General features: G+C 40.3%; 1 long non-coding RNA gene across 2 annotated transcripts; it reads right to left on the bottom strand.

The window, feature by feature from the left end:
• Positions 1-840: 840 nt before the first annotated feature.
• LOC109971022 (uncharacterized) lies at positions 841-11,090 on the bottom strand. 2 transcript variants are annotated; one of them, XR_002276479.1, is made up of 4 exons: positions 11,035-11,090; positions 9,947-9,961; positions 4,810-4,871; positions 841-4,257 (listed from the first exon to the last, which is right to left on the bottom strand). It is a non-coding gene; the product is annotated as an uncharacterized LOC109971022 (long non-coding RNA). The 2 variants fall into 2 exon arrangements; XR_002276480.1 differs by lacking the exons at positions 9,947-9,961; positions 11,035-11,090 and adding an exon at positions 6,808-6,913.
• Positions 11,091-14,279: the final 3,189 nt, after the last annotated feature.

Consider the following 14,279-nt stretch of genomic DNA (forward strand, 5'->3'; position numbering starts at 1 on the left):
TTTACAGACACCTCTGACAACCCAACATCATTTTCTGAGACGTGACTCAGTTTCCTGGGGCTCAGGTGTGTAAATAGTCTTCAGTATTGAAGTCAGCAGGGCGAACATTGATGGAAGAAATTTGCATGAAAACATTCCGGACACGAAGGGAGTGATTAAATATGCCAGGCTTACAGATGAAAGATGTTCTCTCTGATCTGCTGCCTTCCTTTACAGTTCAAAAATAAGCAACCAGTTTGTTTTTCATTTAGCCAAGCTGAACATAATCTCACTGAGCACGTGGGAAACACAGCAGAGAGAAATGAGCTCACAGACTGATATACAACCTGTATATGAATGACAAGAAGCCACACACAGAAATACTGTACGTGCAGTCACGGTGCTGTACGCTCATACCCGGTGCTAGAGTGACAACTAGTGCAACGAGGAAACTAAAAGTGGTGAGCTCAGCCAATGCACTGCAGAGGGCGACAAGATCGTGTGAATGTAGCTGAGAAGCATAAAGAGCTGTTCAACAGCACTCCACTGGAATCAACAGACTATTACTGAGCTACAGTATAAAACAGAAGTGCTACCTTGCAGAGCCAGGAGAATACTTCAGTACAGTGTCGTTTTTTAGCCACTGAACTGGCAAATTCAGTCACTTCAGAGATGCAAATTGAACCTAATGAACCACATTAGCAGCGCACAAAAGCTTCTTTGATGAAACAGCTGCAGGCTTTATTTAGCTTTCTAAAGACATTTAATGGTTTTAACATTTCTTTCTAGGGTATTTGACTACTTAAACCATTGCATCACTAATAATGAAATTCTACATGTGGTAAAAGCAGGAACCATCAAGTCAAACGCATGAGAAGATATAAAGCGTGAATAAGGCTGCAGCAGCAGATGGATAGTGTCTTTGAATCGGGAAGAATCATGAACTTCATTTAAAGAAGCAGATATGCAAAAGCAGATTTGATAAACACTATAGATCCTCCATCTTCAGCTTGTTTAGAATCGGTCTGAGAGCTGAGCTATAAACCTAACTGTGCATTTGATGATTAATATCATGACTTTGGCCTCAAACCAAGCCAACATGTCATAATGAGGACTGGCAACGACAGGGGTGTTGATCAGATGCTGTAAAGTTCTTTGAATCAAGTTTGTGATTTTGGTATATATGGGACAAACTAATGAGAACCAACGCCGCAGTGAAGACATGTTAAGAGTTAACAGAAATCTGAATTAAGATCCAAAACATTAAGACATGTATGTCTAACTGAACAGTAAGTGGGGAAACTGTACGATACATTATTCTACAGTGAAGGGACATTTTTAACATTAGCAGTGGTTTCTAATTTGTTCTGTATCAATTAATAAAAGAACTGTTGCTGAATAACTGCAACCTCTGGAAAAACAAATAAAACACAGCCTGGATTAGGAATTTTGACAATTATATGGACTAACAGACATGCAAAACAAATTTTACAAACACTGTAGAGCGTCTTTGTGCTCAGCTAGTGCACAGTGTATGAACGGGGAATCAGTCTGAAATCAGAATTCTTGCTGGAAACGGACCAAAACTAAAGCAGGAGACACTCAACGTGTCACACTAGCAACCCAGACCTGCACGTATGCCATATGCATTAAAATGGCAAATAAATGTCAAATGTTAAGAAAACCATGTTCTCATGGACACTTCTGTGTTTCATAGTGACAACACTGTGTTTATTATTGGCCGTTATCACCAGCTGGTGAAATGTGGCTCTGCTCTGAGGTGAACAGCCACATCAGAGCGGCAGCGGCCCTGGTGCTCATTACATTTTAGGAAACAACAGAACAGGCTCCGGTGGTAAATACAGCTGCTGTCACCCACCACCACCACCAACAAAGGCAACTGGCCGCTCCGTAGTTCATTTCTATAGCTCCCGCCGCTGGCGTCTGTGTTAGAGTTCCTGCATTTACATAATGTGTCCTTCTCGCTGCAGTCCTGTCCTGACGGGAAAGTAACTGGGAGGATATTCATAGAAAATCCGTGGGTTTACATGAAAGGCACCAGAACAACTAGACGATAAGATTACATCTCTTTGCATGGTACAGGTGAATACTGGGATTTGAAAGCTGCTGCACTGGCAGATTTCTTTTAGACTACAGTGTGGTTTTCTATTAAAATGACTCTCAGATACAAATCTAGTTTCCCTGATTTATTCTAGGAGCCATTTCATTTTCCTTTTGCTGTATAGTGTTCTCCTCAACATGCCCCATATTGCTTTTCACTTTGTACCAGCATTTCCTGTGCTTCCCACAATGACTTTCAACTTGGTGCTTTCAGCAAAAGTGGGCGTGCAGTACTGCAAGTGTGGACGCAGGCATGGTAGTGTAGTTTGAGTTTGGTCTACAACCAGCTTTTGACTAACATTAAAGAAAAAGTGGGAGATATTCACTTTATTAAGCACACCTGTACAACTGTATGCACTTCAATGCAACACTTCCACCTCAACATCTGTGTTTATGAAGCTCAAAGTCTGCTCTGTCTGAGCTTAGCATGAGCATGAATTAGGCCTGGATGAGAAGAGAGATCAGAAGGAGGCACAAAAGTTCAGAAAATCTGAATTATTTTAGAGTTTGATGAAATCTCCTTTGAAATTTAAATAGCGGCTAATTTGTGCGTCTTTTTGTTCTTTTTTCTAATTTTCTCTTCCCCTGGGTTTGTCCAACAAACTACAAACCATTCAATAAATCTGTCATCCTGCACTTCATTAGTAAAAGCACAGGTGCAGTTTCCTTCACTTATGCATGAACGGTGTACATTTCTATTAACAAATCTGCTAGGAACATCACAGGTCACTGAACAGCGTCACAGGGTCACAGGGTCAGATGGAGGTGGAGTGCAGCGCACAAACATGCACTCTAATGACAACTGCTTTGGGAGGGGAGAGGGCGACATCTGGATCGTCTCCCTTCCCTGATTTTTCTATCCACACTTATGTTAAAAGTCATCACAGTGCACGTCGCAGTAGCAATGTGTACACTGACGACGTGCTATGGCTGGTACAGTACTGAAAATGACTGCATCTTAGTGGTTGTCTGAAAAGTCAACAACTTGTAACGGCATCTGGTGACAACAGGGTGTGTTGCATCCTGTGTTACCTTCTAATTGTCGTAGAAAGAGCACTATCAGTGTTCTATCATGAAGTGCTGCCAGTAAGTCGAATCACCCAGAACTCTGTCCCGATGACGGCCTCTCACATTTCACATGCACTCAGCTGCAGGGGCGTCTCAGAGGAGAAGAAAGTGGAATGAGTGGTTTCATCTCAGAAATGAAACCATTTACCAGCTACTTTCTTCTCATCCGCAGACCAGCAATAGGCCTCATCTTTCTGTGCCTCATACACACACTCGCCACACATCAACACCACAACGCAGGCGCGTTTCAAAATCAAAAGTAAAACTGCATGATATAGCTGACGATGTGACTTCTTCTGTTAGCTACACCAAATGCATGTTTTATGACAATGTTAAGGTTTTGATGAGCACTTGGTATTCCTATTCAACCAGCCTCCAGTTCTTTTTAAAGCCTCTTTCACTCCCTCTTTACTGTAAAGAGTGATGTATTATCTGTCTATGTCAGACAGGCAAACATACCAGCGGCATGGCGATGGCAGCCGCTCAGTCCAACACTGATCCAGACTGAAATATCGCACCACCATGAGACTAACATTTGTTATTTTGAGTATGTCTCCATATAAACTTGGTGGCTTGGACCCCCCATGATGAACTGTAGACTTGGGTGATCCCTTATCTTTTCACGTAATGCTATTATCAGGCCAAATGTCGAGAAAATAGAACAGAAACTGAATTTCAACAACTGAATGACCAACAAACTTGGTGTTAGTGTTAACTTCTACACTGTTCAGTTACGCACCTCAGTTTTTGAATGTCCTCTGTTGAATTCTGTCCAGTAGCCAAGAAATAGACATGTTTCATAACCTTCAAATATGAATCAAAGTCTCTAGAACTGAGGATTGTAATAATTTTGTAATGGTGTAAGATCTCAGTATTACTTGTGTATCATCTTTGCAGTCTTGAATCTGTCTCATTATCAATTCACCCGCCAGCGTTAGGTTTGCTGAAGGTCCATATTGTCTTTGAGAAAAAATCAGAAGGAAAATCCATCTGGCAAATTGAGAACAGACACCAAAGGCCTCCTGTTTCTTCTTCTCACTTATAGGTCGAGTCCAACACCTCCAGTAATTTACCTCCAGCAGAGATTGTCTGTAACAGCATAAAATCCACATGGTGTGAGTAACACGGTGCAATGAAAAACTGATTATTATAGTGACTCCTGAGTCTGGAAAGAAATAGTTTGTGGTTACTTCTCATCTTGTCATTAAAACACACCAAAACAGAACATCTAGTGCTAACTCCTGACACTTTACAATAAACAAGAGTAAAACCGATCAACCATTGGCAGATGAAGCCAACAGCATTTATTTTGTTACAGTACACCTGCACATTATTACCTTTTAAGAAATAGTTACAGGAATCATTTATCACCAGGTGCTACTTCCACAGTGAAGAGAGAAAACTAATTAAAACACTTTTTTCATTTAATAAATCTTTGGGTGTAATTACCAACCAGCCAACTTGTGGAAAGAACATTGTTATACCAGTAAAGCACGACTAATAATAACCATTATCACAGAAACAAAGGGCCCCATTAAATGGCACACAGCAGAGCAGACAGAGGAAGGGCTGCACAGCTTGCACCGAGGGGGGAGCTGTTATTTTGGACAGCTATAATCAAAGCCATAGTGATCAACAGACCTGCTGAGTTATAAGCTGACATCTCCTTAGCACTGACAGCAGACGGTGACTTCTTTCACAGACTAGAGAGAGGCGGAACAGAAGGAAAGAAAGGGGATGAGTGAGGAAAAAAAAAATAGATATATATATATTTTGGTCATTCGCTGTGTAGCTCTGTGAAACCAAATCACAAAAACAAACAAGCTCCAAAAGAGGAAAGCAGCGACTAGCATTACTGAATGAATGAACCCTGAGTAACTGGCTATTTAGTTAATCTAAGCCCTTTAACAAAGAAGCCATATTCAGTGTTCAGCTGGAAATGAATGGCTGGTCCTCGCCACTGGCTTCAGTCTAATTATGAATCGGAGCTATGGTGTCGACGACGTGCAGTAATAAACATTTATTAATGACAACAATCTGCTTCACTACACGTCATAACAGAGCATTGAATTTGATAAAAAGACCCTGTTTTGTCATGTAGAACAAAAAGCAATGGTTTCCTATTTGTCATAAATATATATGCAGTGTGTCTCACATCTTTACCACATACACGCGCCAATTCATCTTTCAACTGTGTCCCATAGCAACAATGTGGTCACCATAGAAACTGAATTAAACTTAAAACTAAGGATATTTTTATCTTATCTTCTATGAATTCTCTAAATGGGAATGGATATTTTTGCCCAAAACCAGTTCCTTGTTTGATTTGCACTGTTTGAGAAGCTGCCTCATGCACTCAGACGTTCTGTTTTAATTATCTGACGGTGGCTAACTGACGTCTGTTCATACTGTGCATACATCGTTTATTTTTGGCCGCAGGAAGAGCAGCTAATTTCACCATTAATTGGATCAGTAACTGTCCTGTCATGCTCCACTGTCCACATTACGCACTATTCAGATGAGCACTTGAAACAACTTAGTTTGTCCCTTGGAACAATTGGAAACAAGCTGTGAAAACAACATGGAAACATCAACTTTCACGGTGCTTTGTTCAACGCATTAGCTTAGAGTTTCTTATTGACATGCAGCAGTTATTGCACGGAGCAACATTATCATTCATGTGAAGTCGTAGTCCAACATTCACTCTCATTCACAATAGCTCCTGATGGAAACGTCTGGCTCTTTACCTGCCTGCTCAACTCTGTCTCCTAGAAATAATCAATTCATAACCAATTTGCAGTAGCAAATATATTTCAAAGCGGGAAAAATCCACCTGGATTACATTTTCTGTTAATGAGGAAACATTGAAACTTATCTTGCAAGTTGCAAAAGTGTTGACACTTATGTTCATTGTCAATATGATTGATTTGTTTTCAGCTGATCATAAATGTAAGATTTCATTCATTTAAATTAAAACTACTTATGAACTTAAGCATAATTAAGAAAACAACGCAATGAGAGTGAATCAAAACCGTAAAGCCAAGTTTGGTGATGACTCTTTGTAGGTTCATCACTATAAACCACACCTTTCACACATCTGATACAGAAAATTCATGACTGGAAGGAAAAATACATCCCAAGACTTAAGTAGCTTGGCATGGGGCTGCACTCGGCATCTGACTGTTGCTTCTTTTAATTATTCACTCACACAAGCATGAATAAAATGAAGTTTTCTTAACCCGGTGATCTTCAGCTCACATCCCTGGGATTCAGGATGCAGCTGTTTTCTACCCTACCAGCTCGATGATTACATCCACCTTGGATCCTGGGTGTAAAATGGTTTGTGATTGGATGGCTAGAATGAAGGACTGCAGGGGTCTGAGTCCTGACAATTGCTGCTCTAATCCAGTCACAGACTGGGGTGGCCCTGCATGGATCACTCAAAGGGTAGTATTTGAATAATTACATCCAAACAGTCTCCTAACTCGATGATAACCCATTCATTCAAAAACACCTTCACTCAGACACTACAGAACTCAATATGCTACCCACAACTGACAGAGAAAGGAAAGCGCTGCATTTCGCTCGATGCGTCTTTGAATTAGAGGAACTTTTACATTACCCATTCTGGTCACTGACCTCCACACCATGCAGTTTTCAAGAGGGTGTACAGTACATGTTTCTCTTTTTCACACCTTCCCCAGCACTCAGATGACAGTGTTTCCACAGGGATGAGTCCTGCTGCTCTCTGTGCTGCTCAGTTGGAATCCTCACTTTCCTACGTAAAACTGCCTCTTCACAAGAAAGTCATTTTTCCTGTGGTACAGTGAACAAATACAGGCCAAAGGCTCATTGTAAGGTTATTTTCTTGTTTCATGGTCCATAGATGTAAATGCAGAGGGGAACGTAATGGAAGGATTACTTTTAGGGCCAGACAAGGGGGGCTGAGTTCACTTGGGCGTCATCTGGCCTGGAGTCCTGCACTGGGTGGTGAAAAGTGGTGTGTACCGGGTAAAAAAAGAAAAGCTAATAGTAATTCATGGGTATAGGCAAAAAATAGACTAAATGCAGGTGAAAAGTGAAACTGGCATAGCTGGCATAGGAGCCAAAGCAGCCACAGTGGAACAAATGAAGGTCGTTGCCCTCAGCACACCTCCAGTCGGCCTTGATCCTCACCACTAAACCTCCTCTTTTCTCTTTTCTCCCGTCTTTAACGACCCTTTCTTATTTAGGTATCACAGCCGACAGAGGCAGTGGCGCATTGGAATACCCCTGTTCCAGATTTAGAGCAGGTCATTTAGCCATAGATTCATGAATATTAAAAAAAGGCCAAGCAGTCACATATTAAAGTTGACACATTTTGGATAATTAAACAGAAAAACAGGAGGCTGACAGAGACCATGACATTTCCACCTATATTACCTTCATTGGATAGGTCAAAAAAACAATCCTCTTTTCAGTTATATACACACATTACCTCTTACCAAGTTACCCCAATCCAATCAGAGCAAAGATCAAATCAATGAATCTGAGTCACCTTTGTTGTATTTAATATAGGTGAGGTTAGCAATTTCATACAAAACCCAAATGGTAATTAGGTGAGATATTGTAGGAATCTTTATCTGGTGATGATTATATACTTGACAAATGTAATATAAACTCTTATTTGATTTGTCTTGCAATATTTAACGCATGTCCAAACAGGTTACAGTTATAGAACATTAAATTACTGCAACAGTTATACAGAAATACTGTTGTATTCAGGCTTTGAGCAGGAAATGTAGGAAGAACACAGCAGAAAAGAAGCCATATAGAGAATGGGGCTCATATCTGGAGAAATAAAGACACAGGCAATAGTTTATAAACTAAGTTTTGGTGTGTCTGGTATTTTCCTGCCATGAATAAATGCATTTAAGGAAGACAGGCAGTCCAAGTATTGTTAGCACAGTGTTTTTGAAGGGGATGAGAGGAGCCTGTTTGTTTGGCGATTGCTAAAGCCAGCCGCAACTCCAGCTGCTCATAATGCATTCCTCCCTCTAATAATGTCTTCAGCCTCTCTTCCAGTTACGCCTCATTGCGTCTGATTGTGCCTAGTGCTGGTGGTCTCCAAAGTTGAAAAGATTTTCACATGCAGATTCTCCGGAAGCATCTGTTGGATGTATCAAACCTGTGAATCTGTCAAAATATGTCAGTGTTGGCCAAAATGCAATCACATCAGGAAGCCTCTTACTGTGAAGGAACAATGCCAACCACGGAGCCAGGCTAATGTGCACAAGCATCTGACAATAGGAGCAATCTAATTAGCCAAATATCACACACCTGTGCCAGCTGGACAGAGTTATGACAGTAGAAAACAGACATGGAAAATCTTAGCCCTCATTCAGACAGTAATATAGCAAACTATAGAGCCTGTAGGTGGCTGCAGGGGTATCTGAAGATGATATATACTGTGTGTGTAGTGTTCACCTCAAGTGAAAAACTAAGGGTTTGACAAAAATGTAGCCTTCATTGTGAGTGGCTGCAGAGAAGGTTTGTTGCAACACTTCAGCGTAAAATGTACCTATGATGAAAACAGCAATGCGAGTTCCTGTTTTCGAAAACAAAAATTGAGACAAAAAATGAAACATGTTAAATGAATAGAAACACACTGAATAAGGGAAGAAAGCTTTTCACAGTTTGGGTGAAGTTTGATTGCGGAGCAAAACATTACATTTTAAAAAGGCTTTACTGCAACTTAATGTACTGCTACTGCAAATTTACCAAGAAATGTTACATTTAAGAATAAAATCAACCTGCTGGATTTTTCAGGGGAGCTTTCTATTAACAAAAGGAATAAGGAGCTTATGAATGGCACCAACCTGCACTGAAACACCGACCTCGGAGTCTAACCCTGTCCATTGTGCATTGAGAAACATGCTTCAGCTTCACAGCTGTACACTACACTGTACACAACCACTACACTTATGAATTAAGACACACAAAACATACATACAAAATTTCTGATGCTTTAACAACGGTCAGTTATTTTGATAATTAACATTTGTACGCCTCTGCCCAGGTGACAGCCTGGAATAATAATTCAACATGGTGTAAAGTTTTACACTTGACAATCGAGTTTTCTTAGTGATCACTGCTGTCATTCGCATCACCTCATCATGAAAAAGAAATAAAAAGTCAGACAAATACACCCAAAGTGTCTCAGAGCTTATTTACTGTAAAGCCATCTGAGACATCTGTCTCTGCCAGGCTTCATCCCTCCCAGCAAACCAAACGCACTCTTGGTCGGGATCACATCTATCGCGCAACAGTGCTCTAACAATCCCATGCACATATAAAAATAACGAATGTATCCCCACATTAGTGATGTTAATGCTGCAGAAAAAAGAAAAGCCACATACCTTTCATAAATCATTGTTGTAGAAATAGGATTGATGGATAGGCGGCTATGTTGGACGAACGGACAAACCAACAATGTGGGAGTGCAATACAGAGTGAGCAACAGAGATATGACAACCGGACGGCAACGCTAGACAGAGAGATGGCTATATTTGATGCACACCTGACCGGTCAGGTTGGCCAGAGTCAGCCATTTTAAGTGACTGTCACGGCATAGCAGCCATGTTGGGAAGGACAGTTGGGCACGGAGGGCCAGAAAAAACACCACCATTAAACACTCAAGCTTAGAAAAAGCCAAGGCACAACAATGGATTTCACAGTAAACTCAGGACTTATGGTGGCACAGCCCAGCAAAAGTAGTAAAAAAAATTAAATGACTTACAGTTCACAGATCCATCTAAAAACAAACCAACAAAAATTTTTAATTAGTTTCAGTCCATTTCAAATCAATTCCAGCAGCAACAACAAATTTATTATAACATTAAACAGTGATAACACTTCCTCCTACAGTGTATAAAAACAATACAAAACATTTTGAAAACATACTCTATAGTTTCAGGTCAAGAATTTCTTGACCTCTGAAAATTAGAAACACTTTGAGCTTTTCTCGTTGCCCATTATGTATAAATAAACCATAACATGAGGGACGGTTAGTGAGACACACAAACACATACTTTGTTTAAAATATTCTAATTTTTTAAACTTTCAAATGTTTAAATAGTATAAAAACAAATTATTGGGATACTTCAGCCAGATTGTTAAAGCTTTCATGCCAATAAAACCAATTTGAAATGTATCATTGAAGAATTAATTTGAATTGTCAAATTAAACAAGTACTAAAATTAGGCATTCAATTGAATTAAAGAAGAATGATTTAACTGGATTAATCATCACACCCTGCTATTCACCTCAGACACTTTGGGCTCCTGCTTTCTACTGAAGTTAAATTACAAAATGTTCAGTCCAAAAGCATTTTCCTCTTTTGAAGCACAGGCCTTCATCCGCTAACAGGCGGCTGTGTCCCTCATTCCCCTACTTGATGAATTATATGAACTTTCAGATAAACAGGAAAGCCTAATGAAGACAGGACATTATTTAGTATACTGATGTGCGTTGGCAGATGGGCTATACCGCAGTAAAGTCAAACACATTATCCTAACCAGCTTATGTTAGCTCACGAAGTTAACAAGCTAAACACAACCAACACACCGGATGTTAGCCTACAACAAAGTCTGGCTACATTAGCAAACTTCCAGCCAGTAGTGATGGGAAGTTCGGATCATTTTACTGATTCGGTTCTTTGAATCTCGTTCAGCAACGAATCTTTTTTCGAGTCATTTCGTTCACTTCAGCAGAATGTAATTAAAATGTTACATGTTAATTCCCCATCTACTTACGCACATATTGATCACGTTTCCAATACGAAAGAACTGTAATGCAGCCAAGGTCATATTATAAGTAATATCGTACCTGTGTCTTGAGGCCATGCAGTCTGTTACGGCATCACCTCACCTCCGGATATTTTGGGTCAAATTCGTTTGGTCTTTTGTCACTAACATCCTAAAATAAGCTAAGCTAAGCTAAACTATGCTATGCTATGCTATGCTATGCTATGCTATGCCGTGCCGTCTTCTGTATAGTATACAGAAAGATTCTCCCTGATGAAGTTTATTAACCAACTCTTTATTAAAACATTCAGTGTTATGGAAAAGAACCATATTGACAGATATTCATAAAATTATAGTTTGTAGGAAATAAAAAGCTATTTTATAATAAAAATAAATGCATCACGTAACAGTAAGAGTAAAAAAAAAACTGTAAGTACGGTTGAAAATTAACTAATTTCTGTATCCAACAAAGCGGTCATGTCACGTTACAAAAAAGAACGACTCGAAAGGTGTACTAATCTACTAATGCGATGTTGCGCATGCGCGGTCAACACAAAATGAACGAATCACTCCCCGAGACGACCCGATGTTCTCGAGTCATGGGAAAGCGTACGTCACTAATAGCAGGGAATCTCTAAATGGAATGCAGGACACACATGAGGCGACGATATGATACTGATTTTCATCAGCTGACAATGGTAACACCAGAAAATAGGCGATCCTTTCATATTAACCAACATGATGTCTCTGCTTTTGAACACAAGGTTAACAGCCTATATCACTGATTGAATACTTCCCCAAAGTGCACAGTTCTACCACCAACCTCTCCAGTCAGTGTGTTCTTGTACTTCATACATGGTGAGGACCAAAAAAGTATTTTTCGCTACAGAGTGGGGACATTTTTGGAAAGTGAGGACATGACATGTTGGCTGGTCCTCACTTTGTGAAACACCTTTTGAGGGTTAGGTATTAGGGTTCAGGTTAGAATTAGGTTTTGGTTAGGGTTGGGGTAAGGGTTATACTTAGGGGCTAGGGTGCTTTTTTTATAATCAGGATAATCACCTTTATTGGCCAACTATGTTGCACACAAGGAATTTGTTTCCGGTACAGAACTGAGGCAGCCATCTGCAGTGCCAACTCAACTGATGGCTCTAACCATCGGGGGCAACTTGGGGGTTCAGTGTCTTGCTGAGGACACTTTGACATTTGGACTGAAGGTACCGAGATTCAAACCTTCAACCTTCTGGTTGGGAGACGACTGCTCTACCCACTGAATCACATTGTGTCAATGAGTGATCTCAGAAAGGTAGAAGTACAAGTAGGAGTGAGCTGGCTGCAGTGCTTTTAAGCCTCTTAAGCCTGCTGTGTGTTCACCCTGTTTTTATAATGCTGCTTAATAACCCATTACTTCAAGAGGAGAATGTTCAAAATGATCTTATATTTTAGAACCATCCAAACTGATTCACACAACAGATGGACTACTACACTTGCCAAAAAGGGTTTTGAAATCAATCCCTGGGCTACTTCTAAAGGATGCTGTTTTTAGAGCATCCAGGTGGATGACTTAACATTTCATGATACTGAGGGTGAGCAGAAAGGTTGGCATCATTCCTGCCAAAATAACCAAAGAGTTTTAATGTTTTAGCTGAGCACTGAAAATCGTGAAGATTTAATTTGCACCCTGAGTTAAAGAATCTCATGCCTTTTGCAGACAATTTTGATCCTAGCGGGTGGCACTGATTGGATGTGGCTTTGTATAAAAAGACATACCTTTGTAGTGAAGATACAGCTGCCAGCGGTAGATGTATTCGGTGTGTTTCACATGTGAATAGCATGAACAGTGTTGTTTGAAGGAACACTGTGACCTTGCAGCTGTCAGAAATAGGGTGAGGTCACAGACACCTCCCACACGTTTCCACACTGTCATAGAGTGTGTTCTGATTCTTCCGCTCCGTGATAGCAGGCCTCGCTTTACTGTTCTTCTCTTGTTGGATTCCAGGTTATCTTTAACTTCCACTCACAATCAAAAGAAGATACAATGTTGACATTTGCAATGCCAGATCATTGTTTTCTGCAAGCCAAAGATGAGATTATGACTGATCTCAGTCGGGCAGACGCAGCTGTGACTCTTTAGTACCTCAGCCTCATTTTGGTTTGGATTTTGACAGATTGGGAAAATAATGCATCAGTTTCTGAGCTTGTTTGCATGGAAATGAAAACATTGTCATTTTTATTCAAAGAATGCCTCCACAGAGGTTTTACCCAGTTCATCTTCCACGGTGAAAAAGTATAGCCACACAGTGGTCAGATGGCTCGTATAACTCTGTAGCATCCTAGGAGAGCTCAGCCTAACTGAGATAAATGTTAAAATGTCAGTGGGTAAATGCAAGGCTGATCTTCACTGGATGTGGGATGGCACTTAGATATCTGTGGGAAATAAATACAAAGTAAAGATGGCCCTGGATGAAGAGTAGTACAATATGCAGCACTGTTAATGCACTACTGCCAGTATATGTGTTAGGAATCAAAGTGGAAATACAGCTAATGGAGAAATCTGGCTGTCACATGATCCAACCACTGTTTACATAACAAAAAAAAAAGAAAGATGATTCAAGTGAATATGCTAAGTTCATATTTGAGCTTAAAACAAGTAACACAAAGTCATAGGAAAAGTTGTAATAAATCTGCTCCCTGTCTTATGAGAAGACTGATAACACCTTTGTCTGTTATGATAAATATAAATTAGCAAGCAGGCTGTTAGGTTAACGCAAAGAGTGGAAACAAAATCCACCTATGAACACCTCTACAGCTCACTAAGTAACACATTATATATCTTCTGTGTTTTTATCGATATTGAAGTGTAAAAACAAAATTTTTGGTAAAATTAACTTTTGAATCGGACAGAGCCGAGCCAGCTGATTCCCACCGTTTCCCTCCTTGATGCTAAGCTAAGCTAACTGCATGTTGGTTGCAACTTAATTATACTTACAGCTCAGATAGGAGAGAAATATCAAGTCCTCCAACCTAAATGACAATATACATTGATTCAAATACAACCCACAACCAATGTCTGGCGCTTAGCAAACAAAGTGGATCAAGAAGGAGAGTACAGTAATAGTGGATCATGGAAACGTTAGGAGCAACACCATAGAGTTACACTGACTTGGATGCTGTCTTCCAAAATAAGAAGCTGAAGTCCATCCATCCATCCATCCATTTTCTTCCGCTTATCCGGGGCTGGGTCGCGGGGGCAGCAGTCTAAGCAAAGATGCCCAGACCTCCCTCTCTCCAGACACTTCCTCCAGCTCCTCCGGGGGAATGCCGGTG

Source organism: Monopterus albus, unplaced genomic scaffold (assembly GCF_001952655.1).
Source record: "Monopterus albus unplaced genomic scaffold, M_albus_1.0 scaffold212.1, whole genome shotgun sequence".
NCBI classification, from domain to species: domain Eukaryota; kingdom Metazoa; phylum Chordata; class Actinopteri; order Synbranchiformes; family Synbranchidae; genus Monopterus; species Monopterus albus.